Genomic DNA, 24933 nt, shown 5'->3' on the forward strand with positions numbered 1-24933 from the left:
GAACATTCAGCATTCATCTTAATGTGAATATGTTCTGAGTGTTTATCTGTATATTTAGCTGCACAAAGACGCCTGTAAAACAAACAACGCTGGAAGTGTGTAGATGGTCGGGCCTGCTCCACTAACACACTCCAGAAGCTCTGGCAGGCTTTGATGTGGTTGAGCGTTGACCAGCCCTGTGAAGGGTCCCGTCCCCCCCGTCCCGCGATCACAGCCCTGTGTCTGTGTGGACAACAGACATGAACAAATCTGAACTTCTGTTTGTTTTAATACACATATCCATTCCTGTCGCCGAAACAGATTGGAGGCGGAACACGCTGATAAATAATTCACCAGTCTGACAGCAGGTCCACACACACACACACACGCACACACACCTTTGATGCTCTGTGGCACAGTCGGGGTTATCGTTTGCCCTGTTTGCTTCATCCTACACAAACGCACTAGTTTTTTCAATGTGTTTCTCTATACAAACACCGACTGCAGGAGTCGCACTAACAGTCATCATCAATGTAATACAGTGCAGTGTGTGTGATATTGCAATGATGATGCTGTTGTGACTAATTTCATCTTTATGGTATTTGCACGTATTATTTAGAACTATGAACAAGGAGAAAGGCCAATCAATATTTCATTAATGTGCATTTTCTTCCAACCAAGGTAACATACAAAATCTATGGTGTGTTTAATAACATTTAAAGTCATGTTCACACACTCATACATCATACAGAGAATGTGCTTGAAAAATATATATTAGTGACGTAACGCCTAAGCTTAAGTCCATTGCAATTGAACATAAAAACAATGCATTTTAACAAAAACTATTTCCATGTTGCCATGTCCAATAAAACGGTAATATGTAACAATAATTTTTAGAGAGATGTTTTTAACAGATCATGTTTAATAAATGTGTATCACTAATGCTGACATGTAATTATAGTGAGAACAATGTAGAACTGCAGTGATGATGGTGAACTGCTTTAATGACGTTTCTGATCAATAGAGGGCGCTAGTACTCAATGTGTGTGTGCATGCGAGTCATACACGAAATTCAGTGCATGCATTAAACAATGCAGAAGAACTTTTTAAAAGACTTTAAATAAACAAAAATGTATTATTATTATTTTATTTCCGTATTCATATGAGTGTGATGGCTTGAAATGAAGGAACAGTGGTTAAACACTTATAATAAGCACCAAAAACAGCATTTTTTTTTATTATGATTTTTTTGGGGGAGGCACGGCATATATCATGTGTTTCTGGACTTGTACAATGACAAAATCATGCTTTTTTGAACATGCACAATCATACTGAATTATTAAAACACCAAGAGCAGCCAATAATAACGCTGGAGCGATAGATTTAAGCTAGCTTAAGCTAGGCCTAAATGAGGTTGAGGACAGAGAGAGGGACACACACATCTGTCATGTAAGCTGTGAAGTCTGGTGAGTTTTAAAGGGGAAGGTCCAGAGAGAGTTTGAAGGAACACAAGTTCACATTTATCTGGAATAAATCACACTTAGAAAGACAGCGGCCCCTCTGGACCCTGAAGGGACGTCACTGCAAATGAGTGATTAAAGAAGAAATCAATCGCTCCCTGTGTTAGCCGCTCTATTGAATTACCTTTGATAATTACAATTAATAACTATAACACAATAGAAATAAAAGCTTCATCACTGTTCATGCTGAAACGACGGACACAGGGAGAGATCCTGCAGAATGTTTAAATCCGCAGAAAGGTCCTGTGATTTCTGAAATGAAGGACAGACAGCGGAGGAAAGAGAGACGTGATCCTCGTACCTGCGGCCCTGAGAGCTCGCTTCGCTCTGACGCGTTTCCTGTGCTGAGAAAGAGGAGATAATTCATTCATCTAATGGGACCAATAAATTCAAGTATTAACTGCGCCACACCATATAACAGAGGAGAGCCTGGAGAAATGGAAGACAGATGAAGGCTGGAACGAGAGAGAGAGAGAGAGAGAGAGAGAAAGAGAGAGAGAGAGAGAGAGAGAGAGAGAGAGAGAGAGAGAGAGAGAGAGAGAGAGAGAGAGAGAGACATTAAAAGAAAACAATGTGCAGGAAGGGAAAATATGATGGGGACAAAAGACATCTATCTATCTATCTATCTATCTATCTATCTATCTATCTATCTATCTATCTATCTATCTATCTATCTATCTATCTATCTATCTATCTATCTATCTATCTATCTATCTATCTATCTATCTATCTATCTATCCATCTATCCATCTATCTATCTATCTTTCTATCAGTCTGTCAATCACTGTATCTATCACTATCTATCGATCTAACTATCTATCACTCTATCTATCACTCTATCTATCACTATCTATCACTCTATCTATCACTATCTATCACTCTATCTATCTATCTATCACTCTATCTATCACTCTATCTATCTATCTATCACTCTATCTATCACTCTATCACTATCTATCACTATCTATCTATCTATCTATCTATCTATCTATCTATCTATCTATCTATCTATCTATCTATCTATCTATCTATCTATCTATCTATCTATCTATCTATCTATCTATCTATCTATCTATCTATCTATCTATCTATCTATCTATCTATCTATCTATCTATCAATCTATCTATCTATCTATCTATCTATCTATCTATCTATCTATCTATCTATCTATCTATCTATCTATCTATCTATCTATCACTCTATCTATCACTCTATCACTCTATCACTCTATCTATCTATCACTATTTATCACTCTATCTATCACTCTATCTATCACTCTATCTATCACTATCTATCACTATCTATCACTCTATCTATCTATCTATCACTCTATCTATCACTCTATCTATCACTATCTATCACTATCTATCACTCTATCTATCTATCACTCTATCTATCTATCTATCTATCTATCTATCTATCTATCTATCTATCTATCTATCTATCTATCTATCTATCTATCTATCTATCTATCTATCTATCTATCTATCTATCTATCTATCTATCTATCTATCTATCTATCTATCTATCTATCTATCTATCTATCACAACACAGCTGCCATAGGAGGCAGAGTCCTGGGGATTGTGGGCTGTTGTGTGGTAGAGCGAGAGGAGAGTTGAGGGAAGTGAGAGAGTGAGCGAGCGAGGGAGAGTGAGGGAGGAGGGGCAGAACTGGGGCTGTGTGCTGCTAACAGGCCTCTGGGGAATTAGCGCTTGACGGACCATATGGGTAACATAGAAAGAGTGAGAGAGAGAAAGCGAGAGAGAGAGGGTGGCAGAGGCCCTGAGGCTGGCAAGGCCCCTCCGCCACAGCTTCAGCTGTTACCCATGAGCCCTTGGGCCAGGGGAATACAGCCTCACAACAAAGAAAACAGCGGAAAGCACCGGGTGTGGGAGAGAACGCACACCAACCTGAGCGGCGGAGGCCTTCCTCCATTACAACTTCATCTGACAGTTTACACGCTTCCCAAGATGAGCTGTCTGCCAAGTCAGAGCGCTTTATCATCGCTCTTTCTGCATGCAATAAATCTAGAGAAAATATATGCATTCGAAAAGTTATGCTGCTGATTTGTCAGGATAGATGTTCAGCAGGAGACTCTCCACAAAGGATAACTGAATCCACAACAATCTGAGCCCTACGTTTTAGTGAACAATGTGAAAAACACTACCAAGAGAATATTTGCTGGGCTCCGCCCCCCGTTGGTTACTGTTGCTAGGTCTGACAAACACTGCAGAAAGACCCATGGGAACAGGAGATTTCTGTAAACAATGTCATTCGTAGTAAAATGCACTCTAGAAGTGATTAAAAAATTAATATCATCATCTTATATGGGCTAGAAAGAAGCATGACATCACAAAAGCATTTTCTATGATGTTTTGTGCGTTCTGGGAACCACATCTTTTTCGGACTTGTACAAATAGAATTTGGAAACTCAACTTTCCTAAAAGATGACATGACTGATGTAATGTCATGTCAAAAATATTAATAATAATGGCAGCAGCCTCAGCCATTAAAGTTAGTTTGATAGCTTAATGATTATTCGTTATAAGTTATAAGTTTCTCAGTCCAGGTCACCTTTCACCCCAAATCAAAAGGAAACAAAGGAAATATTATGTTTTCTTTTTAATTTGAGTTATACATCAATACTGTTCAAAAGTTTGGGGTCGATACGATTTTTTATGTTTTTGAAGCATAATGCTCACCAAGGCTGTATTAATTTGATAAAAAATACAGTAAAGCAGTAAAATGTTAAAACATTATTCCAATTGAAATGAACAGTTTTCTACGTGAATATATGGTCAAATGTAATTTATTCCTGTTATCAAAGTTGATTTTTTGTCACATGGTCCTTCAGAAATCATTCTAATATGCTGATTTGCTGCTCAAGCAATATTTCTGATTATTAATGATCTATGTTGAAAACAGCTGTGCTGCTTCAAACTGGGATATATTTTATTTTTCATGATTCTTTGATGAATAGAAAGAGAACCTTTTGTGTGACACTGTGACTTTACTGTCATTTAATCAATTTAAGGCATCCGTGCTGTATTCATTTCTTTCAAAAATACTACTGTCCACAGACGGTATAGATACAGTTAGGATTGCTGTATTATAGTAAACAAAAAAAAAAAAAAAAAAAAAATCTTCATAAAAATTATTATATTTGCACTGACCTAATAATATTTTTTTTTGTATCATAACAATGATAATACATCTTTATGCTTTGTTTTATACATGCAAAATACACCTTTTTTATTTGGGGTGAAATATGACCTGGATGTTTTTGTGCAGTTCATCTACTGTACATATACACACTCCTCAGAATACCTAACCATACTGGGATACTGTAGCCCTTAATAAGAGCTGCATTTGCTATTGTAATGCTGGTCACCCCTCAACCCCCTCACCCCCTCCCTCCTCCTCCCCTTCCTCTCCAGCCCCAAAACAAAAATCCCTGAGATCAGCTTTAGATGACAAACAGCTAATTAATTTTTCTAGCATGGGGGTTTTCTCTCTCTCTTTCTCTCTCTCTCTGTGTGTATGTGTGTGTGTGTCATGGCTTCAGGGTGGGGAGATGTTGCCCTCAGCTGAGTATGTGAAACTTGTGAGATTAATTTAAGATCACTGACGTATAGCATTTGCATGAGAGCTCACAAGATCGCTTCATTTCCTGTTGGCCACGGCCAGGGCAGGAAGTCAAGTGGAGGACGTAGACCCTGAACAAAGAGAGCCAAACTTATACCGACAAGCCAGAAATAAAAAAAATCTATAATCGTTTAAACACACTCATGTCATTTTAAACCTGTATGATTTTCTTTCATCCATGCAACACAAAAGTAGATCCATTAAGCATCACTTATGACGTCAAACACCATTGGCTCTCATTTGCATCGTAAACCGAGTTTCAACTTTACATTTACATTTATGCATTTGGCACATACTTGTATATAAAGCGACTTGCTTTGCATTCAATGTTTTTATAAGGAATCGAATCCATGGCCTTGGCATTGCTGCATTAGTTAACATAACTTCCAAAAGAAATCTAATCCTAATGTTTACTAATACGTTACTGAAATCAAAAAGAGTATCTTTTTGTAAATACAGCCAGGGTTTGACATTAATACCCACCAAATGTGGGTGTATTTCAGCAGTGGCGTGTAACGCAGTCACTCCTACTGGCCATTTTGGCGGGTTTTATAGGCCTATATAGTATATACATTTTTTAATTGTAGTCTTTTAAAAATAAATCTGAAATAACAAACCAAGTGCAATGTAGTGTTGTCAAAAAAAAAAAAAATTCGATACTGAAATATCTGAAACGCTTCCTGTATCCTGTATCAGAATAGATACAGGATACCAGCAGCGAGGGACACACAAACCCGCCTCTCCTCACTCACTCGTTTCATTTGCTCCGGATGAATATTGATGGTGTTACATGGCTTGAATTTCGACATGGGATTGTGCATAATTTCACTCATTCCCACAGATTTTGTGCTCATTTTCGGCACATAAAGCCGCCTCTCAACACGAAATTGAGTTCTTTTTCACTGCTTATTGCGCTTAAACAGTCAAATGCACAAAATAGTGTCAAGATTGCGAGTATTCACGTAAACAGTCGGTTCTGTTTTAAGTGAATGTAAACAGTTGAGAAAGAAAACACATGTGTAACAGTATAATGGATCCGTGCATCAGGTCTTAAAGTGACAGCAGCCTAATATACCCACTGCCAAATTATGAGATAATATTAAAAATATCTATATGGCAGTTTTACCCAGGGTATCGATGTCAAAATTGTGGCAAGTGAGTGGCTAGTAACTTTGGAAAACCACTAGCCACAGTGGCTAATGAGCAAAAAAGTGAATGTCAAGTGTAAGAGAACAGTTGTATTTACAAAGATTAATAAATAGGCCTACTATAACAAACTTTGCTCATTGTTATTAGTTAATGCATTTACTAACATTTACTAATGGGTCCTTTACTGTAAAGTGTATATGCTGGTTTGGAACAATATGGATCAAGCGCAAAGTAGCATGACACTGACTAATGTTTATATACTGCATAAACACACACCTGGGTGAAACTGCTGCTGTTTATGCTATATTGCATTCACAGAGCCCTCATACATCTCTCTTAAAAATCTCATCTGATTCCAAACAAGCTGCGACCAATATTCCAGTCACACTGAAGGCAGTCGGAAAAACACAATTCCTGTCTGGCAGCTTATGATTATTGAGCACCCGTTCTCCGGCCCGAATCAAGGCGTCCTAATTTCCTGTCCTTCAAATAAAATGCCGGCTTTATTAGTTTCACACTTAAAATGATGTACAGAAAGGTTACCCAAGCGCAACGATCGGGCTTTTAGTTTTAACGAGTGCATACATCATAAAGCCATCTCGATGTAATAATCATCCATCATAATTGAGACACCGGACCAGCTGAGGGACCTGCGCGCCGAATGGGAAACAGATTTGGAGAAGGCGGTGACGTGCTACGCGAATTGGCGCGTACTACATGCCGCTAAGAAAAACTGTTAGTTTATGGGGCTCCTGCGGGACTGCGCGAGTGGTTTTTCAGTTAACTTGGAGGAACTTTGATTTTCAGACCTGTCAGAGTGAGAAAGTGTGTTTTTGTGCCTAATCTTGATTGCATGCGTGCATGTGCGTGTTTTATGCATGTGGGTGTGAGGCGGCTGTGTCTATTACTCATGTGAGTCGGCGCGTCTGTTTCTGTCTGTTCGTTTTGCACTCGTTTTATGTACATCAGTCCGCTGGGTCTCTGCTCCGTCCCATGCTGTGTCAGCCGCGGTCTCACGTCTGGGCCAGGCTTTAATTACAGTGCAGGCTGCTGTATTTCTGAAGGGGGTTGTTGGTCGTGGATGTCAGCCCTGCTGAGGTGCAGTGGAGAGGAGGACGGGACGGATCGTGACCCTCCCCCTGATCCCAGCGTCCCACGGGACTTTAGGGCTTTACCGCGGTGCCACTGCCTCCCCTGGCCCTGACGCTGCCCACCTGCCACCTAATGAACACACACACACACACACACACACACACACACACACACACACACACACACACACACACACACACACACACACACACACACACACACACACACACACACACACACACACACACACACACACACACACACACACACACACACACACACACACACACACACGCGCGCGCGCGCGTTTACTTGGCTATCTAAATGGACGTAATGGTTTTTATACTGTACAAACTGTATATTCTCTCGCCCTACACTAACCCGACCCCTAAACCAATGTTTAAATTACTCTATTTTTATACCAGATGTACAAATGCGGGAGGTTTCTGGAGATTTTGTCACGTTTTGGTCACTTCTGGGTACTAATTTGTCCTCAAAATAGCCTATAGTTAAGTAGCCACACACATACACACGCCCCAATATGTACTGTATTTGGACACTTAATTAACACTTAAAAAACTAACATTGAGTTCAATATTAAATAGTGAGCGTATGTGCTCAAGTGCTGCAGGAGCATTGCTTTTCTTCAGTGTTTTTGAATGTCTGGTGTTTTAGTGATTTTTAGTGGAAGTATGCAGTCTAGTTCACACTTCACACAAGTGTCCTAGTAGTGGAACCACATTCACTATCAATACTATTTCTGTAACTAATACTATTGTTTAAGCATTTCAAGCTGTTGAATTGAAATGTTCTTAATTTAAAATAACCATTTCTACAATGTAAAGAGTGATCAGTTGACTTAAAAAAGTGAGGAAACCCGCAGCCTTAAAATGATTAAGTAAATAAACTTCATGCGTAATTGAAAAAAGCAAGTTGTGAAATTGTCCACATAAGTGAAATCAACTGATCACTTTTAACGGTGTAGCAAAGTTATTTTAAATTTTACAAATATTTCACAATACCACAAAACCAACACTCTTGTACAGTCAACCATATACATATTCATACAAAACACTTTCTAACTTTAGCTGAGTCAGCAAGAAACACTATTTATTTAAGAGATGAAGTTCTTCTTTGAACCTGTGAGCATCTCAGCCTCAACTTCAACAAAATAAATACTTTTCCAACATAAACACACCTATAAGGACCAAATAGGCTTGTGTACTGCACACACACACACACACCTTCTCGCTGGTTCAATCTGACATTATCCGGCTCACAGCGGCTGTCCACAAGTGTTGGCTGATCAATAGGTCTTCTTCTGCACCCGTATCGACGACGGAGCGCGTTCATTGATCACGTCCAGACCCAGAGGCCCGAGCTTCAAAGATAATTGGGCGCTGGGACGGGCCTTTGCGTGATTGACAGAGTTCCGAGATGTTAATAAACCCCCTGGCTTTGCTTCATCATACGTGCGATGCAGCCCGGGTCATTATTTTCCAAAACCGTGTGTTTGTCGTCCCCCGTTAAGATGCTCGCAACAACTTCATCCGTGACTTCTTCTCAGCAAAACAGAGGCGTTATTGATTAGGACGCCTAATGTATGATCGTCACGCCGCGTCTATTATTCTGTGTATTCGGTTCCAGATCAAGGTGCTTTTAAACAAGTGTCCAGCAAATGATGAAAAGCCTTAATAACTGAGCAGGGCCATATTGATACTTCATTATTAAGCAGGCAGACTCCAGCACATTAGGAAGCCATTAAAGGCAATAACAAACACAAGATGCTCATTTGTTTCAATGAGCCATGGTGAATATTAGAGATTAATTGACAGTGCAAGGAGGGGGAGACGGGTGGGCTAGTTTTCAGGACATTAATATTACAAAAAGTTTGATAGGATGGATGCAAGCACGCAGCACATAAATAAACTAACAAATGCTCTTTTAAACTGCATGGAGAAAAAAAAAATGTGTTGTGAAACAAAGCAAAGGCAAAGACATGGAAGCGAACTAAAACAAACTAGGAATTATTCAAATATTCCATGTGTAAATCGCATCCAAACCTTCTCAGAACAATAAAGTAATGAGGCCCCAATTGGGTCCCATCGCGCTCATGGGTTCTGAAAACAATAAGAGGCGCTAGATCTGCCTGGGCCCGGTGCTAAACCTTAGAGTTCACTTGGCATCGGAGAGAGTGTGTGTGAGAGTGTGTGTGTGTGTGCGGATGAGGCAGTCGGGATGCAGAGATGCCGGGGGCGACTGGGCTGCTGATAGAGGCCAGTGTCCCAGCGCTCAGTGTTCGGATAATGAGGCCTTGCACACACACACACACACGCTGGCCCAGTGTGCATTCACAGATGCGGCCCAGTTACAAACACAAGACAAGTGATCCACATCAACACAACAGCTCGATACACACAGACACAGAATCAGGAGGGCAAGACCCCTAAACGCATCCAAATAAGACGTCGCACCTTTCAGTAATCAGAAGGATTTTTAATCTAGAATTGGCATGCAGAAAACCCTAGTTACATTACTATAATATTAAAGATTACAATTAACTGACTGGAAGTTTTTATAATAATAACGTTATAATAATACATTTTTAATGACAATTACGTTTCTACTTGTTTTTTATTTTTATTAATATAAACATTTAAATGGTGGCTGTCATAAAAACATGACGGATTTATTCAAACATACATTAAACATTGAACAACAGGTTAAATAGAAAACCAATGAATCTGCAATTTAGGTTGTATATATATATATATAGTGCTAAGTACATTTTCCAGCTGACCAACAATTTTTCGGACATTGAATGGGTTTTCTGAGGTAAATGTAACATTATGTGACATTGTTTACAAGCTGTTTTATTGACGTCTTTCCGCGGTTGAAACACTGATTGAGTGATTTTTGGTAAAGGTGTACTGTATCTTTCATACCTTCTGATGTTCATTCATGTTTATTTCATGTTGTTCATGCAATAAAGCGGAAGAGATGATCATTCACGCGTGCTTCGCATGAACTGAAGGCGCTACATTAAAGAGCGGTATGTTTGAATTTCGTAATAAAATTGACAGAATTCGAAAGCTGAAACGTTGTTCCATATCAGAAGTAACACTGCAGTGCACTTTTGTTCATTCAACAAATCATGTGTGTTGTTGAGGAGAGTGTCCATTTTCACCTTCTGGACCAGAAAAAATCCCACAGATGCACATTACCTGGGCCATATTCACCAATAACACACTAAAAACAGCCTAGCAACACCATGGCAACCACCAACAACAACCTAGGAAACAGCCTAGCAATGCCCTAGCAATCATCCACAACAACCTAGAAAACAGCCTAGCAACACCCTAACAACCACCCACAACACCCTAGAAAATGCCAAGCAATGAACTCTACCAACACACTATAAACCACCTAGCAATGCCCTAGCAACCACCCACAACACCCTAGCAACAATCTGGCAACCACCAAGAACACCCTAGAAAGCATCTAGAACACCTTAACAGACAAATATCAAGCCTTGTGTAGATTCGTTTGGAACGAGCAACCACTCGTTTTCTGCAAAAACCCCCAGTAAATATCAGTTTAAACTCTCTAAATATAAAAATGAAAATGATTCTGGTTAATATTATTGTACCCTGGTCACACCAGTGTTGTCATTGTTACGATTCCAATAAAATAATATATTTTTTTTTAGATGAAAAACATAAAATAATAATAATACAAAAAAACTAAAATAATTAACTAAAATTAACTTTAACTAAAATTAGAAATGATGCCTTGGCAGCTAACTGAAACAAAACAGTTTAAGCTGAAGTACTAAAATACTAAAACTGGAGTAAGGATAAATTAAAGCTAAATAATAATATTTTTAAATATTTTAAAAACCGCATAACAAAATGAGTAAAACTTAAACTAAAATGAAAAGTGAAAATATAGAAATAAAAGATATTTCAAAATATTAATGAATACTACATTAATACATAAATTATATAACTATTGCCTGCACAGCCTTGGTTACACCAGCAGAATGTTTTTTTCCCTAGAGAATAATTAAGAAAGGAATCTAATAAAAAAAAAAAAAAAAGGAATTTAAAACAGATATCAGTTGCAACCGAATGTATCGATTTCTCTTTATCTCTGCGCATTTCAAACATATAAATGTCAACTCTTCCTCCTAATCAAACATTTTTGGTTATCTGACATGATTCCGCCCAACGAATCAGATCAGAAAAAAAACGAGATGTTCTAATTCCTGGAAATGAGGGGTGAGGAAAAAAGGAAGAGTCATTCATCAAACCTCTCACTAATTCTTTCTTCTCTCCTGCCGGTGTCTCTTCCGGAGTTGGCCTTAACCTGGAGCACGTCGCTGGGGTAGAGCGCCGAGGATTTTAGGGGGGTTTGGGTGGTGCTGAGGGCCCAGGGCATGAATATTCAGACAAGCTCTGTGTCTCTCTGGTTCCGTATGTGCGGTCAGAGCGTTTCTCCGCCCCGCAGACCCAGAGGAGACAGACGGCTGGAGCTTCGCAGACTGAAAACTTCGATGAACTGTGTTGACCTGAACATGAGACCGAGTCAGCGATACATGCTGCAAACACACTGCATGAACACAATGCATGCTCACAACTATACGCATGCATGTTCCTTATGCTTTTGCTCTGTCTCTCACACACAAAATATTCTCCCTCTCTCTAGCCATCACACACACACACACTCTGATAGGCATTATGCTAATCTGGCCCCTCTGCTCTGTCACTGGTGAGCTGGTTGAGCCGCGCGCGCTGCTCACCGGCTCGGTTCGCCTTAGGGCCCCTGCCGCACGTTTTGACAGAGCATCCCCTGATAGTTGGGATTAGTCCAGCTTGTTTAGATAAACCAGGAGAAGTGGAGGAAAGGAGAAACAGAGAGGGAGGGAGGGAGTTTTCTAGGGGTTTGTAGAAGCCAGATGCTACACGCTTTCAACAATGTGCTTATGTACACGTAGACGTGTGTGTTTACATGTCATATGATTCACTAGCAATCCAGTAATGACATCACTGCTAGACTGTAACAAAAAACAATGAGTTAAACGGGACCTATCAGGCCCTTTTTCAGTCTTTTGGGCACTACTAGAACAGGTTTTTATGCTTCAAAAAACACATTATTTTCCTCATATTCTCCATTGTTGCAGCTCCTCTCTTCCCAGCCTGTCAGTAACGCTCTGTTTAGTTCCTGTCTCTATGAAGCCCCTCCTTCTTTAAAGCTCAATGTGCTCTGATTGGTCGGCTGGAGCAGTGTGTTGTGATTGGTCAAGCGCTTCCGGTTTCAACACACTACTAATGAACTCAACCAGGCCCCGCCCCTTTTTTCTGCCTATGAATTATTTAAATGAGGAATATTGTGACGGAAGAAAACTCAAGACTACAATGGAGGTGTTTCAGGGAGTTCAGCAACACTGACACTGATATAGAGAATAACTTTGACTTTGTGCTTTATAACATTGCAGAGCTTTTTCATGCTCAAACAGCAACATTACACACTAAAGAAAGTTGAACATGTAAAAAGCATAATAAGACCCCTTTAAAGCAACCAATCAGAGTTGGCAGGTTCATCTGAAATATGGTTTCCATGCAAAGAAATTGCAAATGCGTTCAGAATTTAGAATAATTTCTCAGGCAAAAATGGGTATCTAGTTTACTTGCAACTATAATAATGTTATTAATTTCATAATTGATCAACTTTGCAACATTGACACTGTTATTGAACTGAATCAGTGCTGAACTGACTTGAGCTGAAGGATGACACTGTTGTCTTTTTAAAAAAATTAAATAGCATTTGTTTCATAATTGAAGAACTTTTCAACAATAATACTGTTATTTTCTTACTTATTACAGTAAAACTGTTTTGAAACACACTGTATTGTATAAAGTATAAATAAATGTGACTTGACTAAGCACTTTAAATGCATTTTTGATCTTCAAAATATTTGATACCACTAACCTGGTAAACTGGCGAATCCAGTGACTAGTCTTTCCTCAGAAACGCTCACAGTATCAGTCCAAGACCTTCTATCACAATTTCATTTCCAGTTGTACATCCTGATCGGCCAGAGGGCATCGGATGCTCGTAAACTGTGCACTGTACCTTGGTGTATAATGTAGAAACAATAGAAATATGTATAATTAATGTCAATCCAGTCCCAATTAAATACATCAGAAAGTAAATTAAAGCCACAAAAAACATCCTTGCTATGATCCAAGTGAAATTAATGGATTTTCTAGATAATTTTTGACTTTATATCACCTGTACCAGGCTGATTACATTTACTGTAATGCACTCTGGCTGTAACACACACAACCGTACTGTATGCGAGTTCATTTGTGCTATGCATTGGATTTGTGCTATGTATTTGAATTGTAATAAAAATTACCACAATTCTTAGCGAATAATCAGAATAATGAAAATTGTACGTAAACCGGAGTGAAGAGATTTTCTCGGGTCATGTAACTATCTTAAGTATTGGAAATAATCACATTATTGGTGCACATGTAAACATAGTCACTAATAATAATCAGAAATGTTTCTTGAGCAGCAAATCAGCATATATTAAAATGATTTCTGAAGGATCATGTGACACTGAAGACTGGAGTAATGATGCTAAAAATTCAGCTTTGATCACTGGAATAAATTACATTTGATTCTAATGGAAAACAGTTATTTGAAATTGTAATAATATTTCACAATATTGCTGTTTACTGTATTTTTGATCAAATAAATGCAGCTTTGATGAGTGTAAAATCAACCTGCTGTGACAAAATATGAGATTGGCTGTTAATTCAAACACAATCGTGAGCACATTCATGAACAGAAAGGTTAGAGTTGTAGGCTAATTGCGGTTGTATTTCCAGATCTGCAGATATACTTCACTCCACACAAGAATCGGTGCGTGTCTTTCATATCTCACCCACCGGCAATGTCACCGCATAAGTCAACGAGAGATGGCCCATAAAGAACAATAAGCTTCATTTGCAATGCAGATGCTTCTGGTTTTCACCGTCTCTGGAAATATGACATATTTTGGGTTCATCCATAAAGGGTGAGTGCGCTGTATCTTGTTAGCGGATGTTGTCGTGCGCTTTTGAGACGTCTATCTCCGTCCTATATACACAGTTCCAGCAGCTATCAGTCTAATGAGATATTTATTGTGCTCTTTTATGGGCAGCTTTGCATGAGGAAGTGCTGTTTTTATTGGAACATTCCTGCTCGGCATTAATGACACCTTCGCACTCCTATCCGCTTTGAGCAACGTTTGAACCTCCCCATTAAACGGCCGACCTTTGACCCCAGGTTCACCCAGCCGGTGTGCACGTTCCCTCTGCTCCTGTTCTTTCGGCTTCAGGAGAGAGAAAAGGCAGAATAAAGAAAAGGAGTGATTATCCTTTCAGAAGTCTTGCCTGCTGAAAAGAAGAAGATCTTTTATTCCGTAATGTCAGACGGTAGGAGGGTCTGGATTCATCCTTTGACGAGTTTAAGAGATGTAAACACTTCACGAGTGTAAATATCTCTACTTGGAAAAATATACAGCATTACTTTATACACTGCCGGTCAAAAGGTTGGAATAATTAAGCTTTTGTGTGTGTGTGTGTGTGTGTGTGTGTGTGTGTGTGTGTGTGTGTGTGTGTGTGTGTGTGTGTGTGTGTGTGTTTAAAAAAAAAGTCTCTTCTGGTCACCAAGGTTAAATTTATTTGATCAAAAATACAGTAAAAACATTTGAAAATATTGTAAAATGTAATGTATTCATGTGACCAGCATCATTACTCCAGTTACTCCAGTCACATGATCCTTCAGAAATCATTCTAATATGATGATTTGCTGCTTAAGAAACATTTCTCATTATAATCAATGTTGAAAACAGTTGTGCTGCTTCATATTTTAGTGGAAACCGAAACATTTATAATGTTACAAAAGTTTCAATTTAAAATAAAAGTAGTTCTTATGAACTTTCTATTCATCAAAGAATCCTGAAATGTACCATGGTTTCCACAAAAATACTAAGCAGCAACACTGCATAAATAACATTGATAAAATTTATATAATTGAGCACCAAATCATCATATGTAGTGTTGACAATGAAGCCAGTCAGTATATTGTGTTTGTGGTTAGTGGGAGTGGTTACAGTCAATGTGATGAACATCACCTGTGGTTCCTCTGCTTGGACATCTGAGTAAAGCTCACCAACACACCAGCTGATTCACTGAGACTTCAACAATGAAGAAAAGAGTGGTGTTAGTGAAGAGAAAACATCCAGCAGCATTTGAGACACTTGACGTTATAAAAAGCATTCATACATGAGCTTAAGTGTCCAAATACATTCTAGGGAAGTAGATAGAACAACAACATGTAAATAGAAAATTATTAGCTTAAAGGCCCACAGAAGTGCCTTGAAACTCGCAGCATTATTCAATGTGTTGACGTAATTCCCACTGAAACAGGAAGACATGAAGACAGGGCGGGATTTATCGAACAGCTCCTCCCCTTTTTAAAAATAGCCAATAGCGTTTAGTTTATATAACAGCTTGGCCAGAGCCGTTGAGCTCAGTAAAGCCACAGTTTCCTCCTAATCTCCTCCATATCGCTTTATAATACAGCATTCTGTGCAGAATTCAAACGGGTCCGATACATTTTGTGTTCTGCGTCGACTCGATCATATGATCCGGTCTGTTCTATCGTGTCTCGGTACCGGATCTGCGGCGATTCATGTGACACTAGCGTAAAACCAGACTTCATTCGCCCCAATGGAAAACCTATGTACACTGTCTGAATCGTTCCCTATCCCCTATATAGTGCACTATGTGCCATTCACCATGTTGAAAATAGTAAATGTGTAAACAAGTGACTGATTGAAGTCACAGCTTCAGCGTCTATTTATAATTTAGGGGGCGGGGCTTCATATTCCAGAAAGCATTTGATTGGATAGAAAATCTGATGAGAAGCTCAAGTGCAGTGATGTCATCAAAATCATTGATCATATTGGTGGAAGTGAGAGACTAAGTTTTGAACGCTTATATCTTCTAAATGTGAATTTTGTCTTTTTTTTTTTTTGGAGCACACTACCTTATATATATCAGTAAGGCTAACATATTCATACTAAAAGCCAAAAAACATACATTTTGTTGCCTATTGGGTACAGATTACTTCCACCTGTGTCTAGATTAGTTCTCGGTGTACAGTATAAGTACTGCCGTTTTTGTTCAGTTCACTGTCGGTTATCGGCTTTATTAAGTGTGGCTCGCGTGTGTGTCCTCCTGAGATTCAGTGTATTTCTGTTAGTGGATTACAGACTATTTAGAGTAAATTCCTTCGTCATTCGTGTTGGATTGCTCCCACAACTGTGACAATGTGTCTTTTCCCCCAATATTAAATTCCCAGACAGTATAATGTGCAGAGTCAACTGTAAGTAACCATTAGTATGTTGAATTTCTAAAGTGTGCAACATTTTTAAAAACATTGCAAATTTAGGTCAAAACTGCAGTACCTGTTTGATCAACTGAAGACAAGTGCCAGCAGTGTTTGGGAAACCTGTTAGAAAACAAATATTATCATTATTATATACTGAACACTTCATTTGGTGCCATTATTGACTAAATAATTAAGACACTTTGGCCAATTTAAATGAGTCTTATTGAGAATCGAAACACTGGTTAGTTCCTCCACAGCACATCATACATGATACCTGCATCTAGCCCATTTACAACAGCGGTTCTGCATCACTTGTCAGTTTGTAAATGGTCAATTTAAACAGCTTACCTCTTACAAAACATCTCATAATCAACAGAAGATCCACTTTAAACATGTACAAGATACAAAACAGTATATTTAGCATCACCTGTTAAGCTTGCTGAGTAATTTGAACCAAATTAAATGAAACACAATCTCTGTTGGTCACAAAAAGCAAACAGCAGTCTAGAACCAAAATGGTGCTGTAACTATCTAAAAAAACAAAAAAACAAAAACAAAACAACACTTACAAAAAAAACCCTACCCTGTAAAAAAAAAAAAAAAGACTTCAAATTTGTAAATAAAACAAGATATTTAGAGTACGTTTTACAAGAAATTATTATTTTATTCTTTCAACTTCAAAATGTCCTGTTTAGTTCAAGCTTTCTGATTCTTTGTAATCATTTGTGAAATTTACTGGCAATTCCTGAGAAAAACTGTTTCAGAGTAAATCCTCTGCCAATTTAACAATCAAGTAACACAGTAACACTTTACAATAAGGTCCCATTAGTTAACATTAGCTAATGCATTAACTAACATTAACTACATTATTTAAAAAAAAATTGTTAGTAATTGTTAGCTCAGGTCTATTAATAAATATTAACAGATACAAAATTTTAATAATGTATTAGTAAATGTTGTTTAATCTCTGTTTTATTTTCCACTTCGAACATTTTTTGTTCAGGGTAGAGTATTGCACACATACAGTAGACAAATATAGCATGCAATAATAATGCAACACGTTTGGAAACGAGCTAATATGCATGAGACCACATGATGAAAGTCATGCATTCAATAACATGACCTTAACATACGAACATCCAGGAATTGCCTGAAACCAAGGAGAAATGCATTAATGAAGAGAAGAGAAGAGAAGAGAAGAGAAGAGAAGAGAAGAGAAGAGAAGAGAAGAGAAGAGAAGAGAAGAGAAGAGAAGAGAAGAGAAGAGAAGAGAAGAGAAGAGAAGAGAAGAGAAGAGAAGAGAAGAGAAGAGAAGAGAAGGTCTCGGGGGGATGTGGGGTGATGTCAGCCTATTAAACTGATTTCACAGGTTCCCTTAACGAAGCCACTCGCCAGTAAAAGGGCAGGAAGCATCTCGTTTCACTCTTTTTTTTTCACTCTTCCCTTCAAGCTGGATGCATGTGAGACTTATTGAAAGCTCCTGACAAACAGGCGTGAAGGAGGGCAGCTGGTGGGGCAGCCCTCTCAGGACCCCAACAGCCCCGCCGGAAACGCAGGTGGTATAAAACAGCAGCCGTCAGTTCTTAAAGATTTCTGTTTCTCTCTCTCCGCCTTCAGCGCTCTCTGAGAAACACGATACGGACTGTTGAGATACTGGAATCATACGGTCACGTCACCGTACGACTTGTTGCACTTGCATAACTTTGCTGATGTCATTTGTCCCTGGATACGACTGCATTCACTGCTGTTGACAAAAGATCTCTTTAAGCATATTAAAGGAACAGTTCACCTCCCCAAAAATTATTTCTAGCATCATTTACTCGCCCTCAGGTCGTTACAAACCCTTATGACTTTCTTTATTCTGTGGAACCCATTGACATGCAAAAACAAAAACAGTTAATTATTTTTTTCACAGAATAAACAGTCATATGAGGGTCAATAAATTCTGCCAGAATTTACAGTATTTGGATGAAACATTATTGAGTTTCTTAATACACGTAACTGGTGCCATTGAGTCATGCAAAGTTCATACAGTGCATGTTATTCCAGAGAAAATGAAATCTTTTATCATACTGTTGCAGTGCCTGTGAAACTCGGACCGTTGTCCTGATAGATCCAGGTCTTTGCCCTGAAAAAGACAAGATGGCTCAGAAAAATGTGGTTAGTTCTGAGAAGAGCTCTAGTATTATTTGTGAACAGATTCCAGATAGTTTGATACTTTGTATTTAAAGCAATGCTTTAAAGTGTAATTTACATGTCCAAATACTTTTTAAGCCACTGTATCGTCACTCTGAGAGAAGTACAGGTGAAACTCGAAAAATTAGAATATTGTGCAAAAGTTCATTTATTTCAGTAATTCAACTTAAAAGGTGAAACTAATATATTATATAGAAAATTACATGCAAAGTGAGATATTTCAAGCCTTTATTTGTTATAATTTTGATGATTATGGCTTACAGCTTATGAAAATCTTTCAAAATTTCTGAGATTTTCTGAGAAGCTGTAAGCCATAATCATCAAAATTATAACAAATAAAGGCTTGAAATATTTCACTTTGCATGTAATGAGTCTATACAATATATTAGTTTCACCTTTTAATTTATATTACTTAAATAAATGAACTTTTGCACGATATTCTAATTTTTCGAGTTTCACCTGTAAAATGTATTGTTTGTGCTGTTTCACTTTAAAACCTGGCAAACAATATCTTTAAAAGAGGCTGCAATTCCCAGTAGATCTTAAAACACACACTCCTTTTGAGCCTCGACCATTTGTCAATCTTGGGAGAACTAAAAGCATCTAGCTTATACATCCCACAGCATTTCAACTTCAGAGACGGCCCTGTCGCATATCTATCAAACAGAACTGATGTGACCTCTGGTTTGCTCATCTTCATCTGCGCTCCTTTCATTTGTACACGAGTCTCGGTTTTCTCTCCTCTCTTGCCAGGTCCCTTCGCTGGGACTCCTCAAACATATGTGAAAGCAGGTGTTCTGTCTGGTAAATTGAATCCTTCATTGCACGTCTTAACCGCGACATCAGCGCACAGGTGACTCAAGCTTGCAGGTTCCCATGGCTGATGTTTGTGTCTGTGAGTGTTGGTGCTGGAGACTCTCAGGGGTGTTGGCTATGGTGAAGCGTTCGTGAAAATAAAGCAGAGACTTCCCCGTGGACTGGTGCGCCATCACGCAAAACATGGATATACAATTCCTAACGCTTTGCGAAGAAGCTTTGTTGCTAAAATCTGCACCGACACTCTTAAAAGTGTGAAATACACCAGTAAGACAACAGCAAGATTTTATGTGTGCAAAACAGACAATTACCTCCACACAGCTCATTAAATAGAGGAATGCATTATCCCTTTAAACCCTTTACTGTGCTGATTTCTGCCACTGTCTTAGTTGGAGGTCGGATATTTAAATGTCCAACTAGTTAGAGCTGACTGAGGCATTTGTGTCAGTGAGTTCAAATAATCCGCAGCACTTCAAATGAGTCCACATCCAACGTGACTCCTCACAAATGACAACAGAAGCTTGTGATTTGAGCTTTACGACGCAAATATGCAGCGTCTGCCAACTTACAAAGGCAGAGCGCTGTTTATGCTTCAGTAGGGATAAAAGAAAGAGTGTGTGATGGAGAGAGATGTGTGTGTTTGAGGGGGGTGCTCTTTGTTGTGATTGTAGGTGAGTAAAGGGGAAAGCTTCTCATTACACGATAGATAGATAGATAGATAGATAGATAGATAGATAGATAGATAGATAGATAGATAGATAGATAGATAGATAGATAGATAGATAGATAGATAGATAGATAGATAGATAGATAGATAGATAGATAGATAGATAGATAGATAGATAGATAGATAGACAGACAGAATGATAGATAGACAGAACAACAGACAGACAGATAGATAGATAGATAGATAGATAGATAGATAGATAGATAGATAGATAGATAGATAGATAGATAGATAGATAGATAGATAGATAGATAGATAGATAGATAGATAGATAGATAGATAGATAGATAGATAGATAGATAGATAGATAGATAGATAGAACAGAGAGACAGAGTAGAGCGATAGAGAAATAGATAGAAAGAGTAATAGATAGATCGATAGATAGATAGATAGATAGATAGATAGATAGATAGATAGATAGATAGATAGATAGATAGATAGATAGATAGATAGAAAGAGCAATAGATATAGACAGAATGATAGATAGACAGAACAACAGACAGACAGACAGACAGACAGACAGACAGACAGACAGACAGACAGACAGACAGACAGACAGATAGATAGATAGATAGATAGATAGATAGATAGATAGATAGAAAGAGCAATAGATATAGATAGAGACAGAATGATAGATAGACAGAACAACAGACAGACAGACAGACAGACAGACAGACAGACAGACAGATAGATAGATAGATAGATAGATAGATAGATAGATAGATAGATAGATAGATAGATAGATAGATAGATAGATAGATAGAAAGAGCAATAGATATAGATAGAGACAGAATGATAGATAGAACAACAGACAGACAGATAGATAGATAGATAGATAGATAGATAGATAGACAGACAGATAGATAGATCCATGTATCGTTCTGTCTATCTGTCTGTGTATCGATCTATCAAAAAGGAGGGATTTCACCATCTGAACTTTCTCAGCTGATGAAGTGCTGAGTTCAGGTACATGTGTGCTACAAATATAACTCACCCTCTATTTTTAACATCAGAGTGTTCGGATCATCGGGGGTCTCACATTTCAGCTGCACGTCACCCTGAAGAAACACAGCGGATGTTATTGTACATTCTATAATGCGTGTTCACTTCTATCCGCCGAGATTCGCCAGATTCCCCCTCCTCCTGACACTCCGGGCACCTCCGACGCTCGCTATGCTAATGCTCCCCCTCGCGCAGACCCTGTTAAAACACCACAAAGACAGCCATTTAGACTTAAAAGACACATAAACAAAAAAGGAAAGGAGAAATATAAAAGAAGGGCGAAGAAATGAAAGTAGATGAAAAAGGAGGACGGGGAAGGGAAAATAAAAAGAGCACACGGCGCTCCGGGGGGAGGGTGGGGTTCGGAGAGGAGAGGAAGTCAATTATGCATTCTGAACCCTGGTCGATGTAGCCTCCGGGGACCTGGCTGCACACCTCAGGATCAGTAAATAATTGACAGATAATATTAATTGGCTGTGGATTAGTGAGCAAGTAGAGTATCGTGGCATTAATATTTGATCAGAAGATGATAGCGACTCCTGGCAGGGGCTGGGAGGGGCAGCTGGGCCTGGCTTGCTGATTAGGGCCCTGTAAAGGGAAGTGAGGTGGAGACGGAGCCTGTGCCATACAGACCACGCTGCAAACTAATTATTTACTTACTTGGTATTTTTGCATTGTTTTCCAGTACAAATATATATTTTTTTAAGTATGCAGTAACTTGAGAAGCAAAATGACTTAAGGTTTTAAGTCTTTTTTTACTAAATGTTTTGATATTTTGAGTGTCTCATGACTTCAGAAATCATTCTAAAATACTGATTTGATACAATCAATTATTAATATTAAGTTCTTATTTTTATGACTGTTTTTGCTGCTTAATATTTTTCTTTTCTTTTTTGGCAGCGACTTTTTTCACTAACAGCAAATAGCAATAGATTCTATTCATGCTAAGAGCGAAAAGCGACAGATTTCTATTCACACCATGTAAAAATAGCAGTATTTTCTTTGCAATAGGTTAAGTGTAAATAGTAGTTAGATACATTAAAAGGTTGTTGTGCATTAAAAGGCATGCAATAATGACAGCGTGTAAATGATTATATTTATTTAAATTCTTTTAATGGATGCCGCCTTATTGGGACAATAAAGCCATCCCTACCCTAACCGATAAACACTGTATTATTAAACACATGTTAAGACACTTTATTTCCACTTTTCGAATATTTTCTCAATATTTATTGAAAATAAATGCCTTTCCGATCTGATACGTGATGGGAAAAGGGAGTAGAGCGAGTTCGGAAAAAGATAGATTTGAACTCCAGTCGTTTTGAATCAAAACTTTCCACCACTCGTAATGTTGTCTGGCCCAATCAGACGTCAGTGGGCGGAGTTAGTGTAAATAGCCTCTGCCAACAAGCTGGGCTATTTGCACTTTTTTTCAAGATTCTTTGATGAATATAAAGTTAAAAAGAACAGCATTTATTTCAAAAAGAAATCTTTACTGACACTTTTGATACATTTAATCATATTAGAATGATTTCGGAAGGATCACGTGACACTGAAGACTGGTGTAATGTTGCTAAAAATATCTGCCAACGGGGTCAGAAAAATAAACGCAATTGTTTTTTTTTTACACCACTGGCAAATATTTTTCTTGTTCCAAGTTTTGATGAATGCTTCAGAAAACAAGGCTAAAAAATCTGATGTAATTTTGCTTCTCAAGTAAATCTATCGTGATTTAAGAATGTTTAGATATTTGTACTGGGAAACACGAGTAAGAAAATCCTTTTTTCCAGCGTATTACGCACCAGCCCCCCTTTCAGAATCACAGGGATGGAGAAACAGAGACGGTGCGGAGCATCAGACCAGCTCACCTCCCACTGGCAGCAAATTGCCAGCTGGATGATTTGAGATGAAGAAAAAGATATCAGACTGACTTTCAAACTACCTTTGCTTGTAGTTTCGGCATGACCGAAGGAGGTGCAGCGGCCCAAAACGTGTGCGAAAGAGGCTGGTTTTCCAGAGTGGAAGTCTTCCAGCACATGGACACCCGGCCGCCGAACTCCTGAAGGCTAATTAAAGCGCTGGAAGGAGTGCGTCTGTGACAACACAATGAGGAAATACTTTGGAGGGGGTGGGAGAGAAACACACTCAAGCCCCAGTCACAACAATACCCAGCTCTCCTTGCATCTACCATATGCTGTCATTTGTTCAGTCAAATCCCTTGAAAGTGACGGCGATTCCAGGCGGTTGGTGGCGTTTCCTCTGAGGCTTCGCCCCACAAGTCTGATCTAACGGTCCCCTGGGCCTTTCGCACGCAGGTTTAGAGATGTCAGCTCTATGACGATCACATCACAGACCCAGCGAATATGCATAATCATAAGAGGGGATGTGTGCATGTCGTCCATGCAAACAAATAAATATTTCCTCATCATGCAATCAAATCACACTTTGCTGGTTTCGTATATGAAGAAGTGCAATATCGTTCAAAAGTTCGGAATAATTAGGATTTGTTAATGCTTTTGAAAGAAATCTCTTCTGCTCACCAAGGCTGCATTTATTTGATCAAAAATACAGTAAAAACAGTAATATAGTGAAATATTATTACAATTTATAATAACTTTTCTATTTGAATATATTTCAAAATGTAATTCATTCCTGTGATGCAAAGCTGAATTTTCAGCATCATTACTCCAGTCTTCATTGTCACATGATCCTTCAGAAATCATTCTAATATGATGATTTGCTGCTGAAGAAACATTTTGTAAGTGAGAATAAGAGTTTTTTTAAAACATTAAGCAAGCTTCATCATTCCAAACTCTTGACCGTGTAAGTCTTAAATGATTGTGAATCTATCGATCTGTAGGGGAAAAAAGAAAAAAAAACTGAAACTTTGGTTATTGTCAAGTTCACAAGGGTGAAAAGTACAAAATGTTCAATAAACGCAGTTTACAATAAATGCAGTAAAAATGCATTTTACTCAAAATATTATATTCTCAAACCCATGGCCTTAGCATTCCTAAAGCGCCATGCTTTACTGTTTGAGCTACAGGAATGCTGGACTAAATAATATGGACTAAAGTGACTGAGTAATTTTATTCCATCCTCTCTGAATAACTAATCCGAGTGTGGCTCTAACAATCTCAGGCTTCAGCAGATCTGAACTCTGCGTGACACACGTTGCCTCAGCTGCATTTCAATTCAGGACATTTAATGGTCTCCTGGATGTCATACGAACTGAGAGACTTCGACATTTATTTGGGACTAACACACAAAGGAAAACCCTTGGAATTATGGGACATGAGTCTTTTTTTGGGCTTTTTTAGGAAAGTCAAAAACATGCCCTGAAACCATAATGAGG

This window comes from Scardinius erythrophthalmus (genome assembly GCF_964197995.2).
Source record: "Scardinius erythrophthalmus genome assembly, chromosome: 20".
Taxonomy (NCBI): domain Eukaryota; kingdom Metazoa; phylum Chordata; class Actinopteri; order Cypriniformes; family Leuciscidae; genus Scardinius; species Scardinius erythrophthalmus.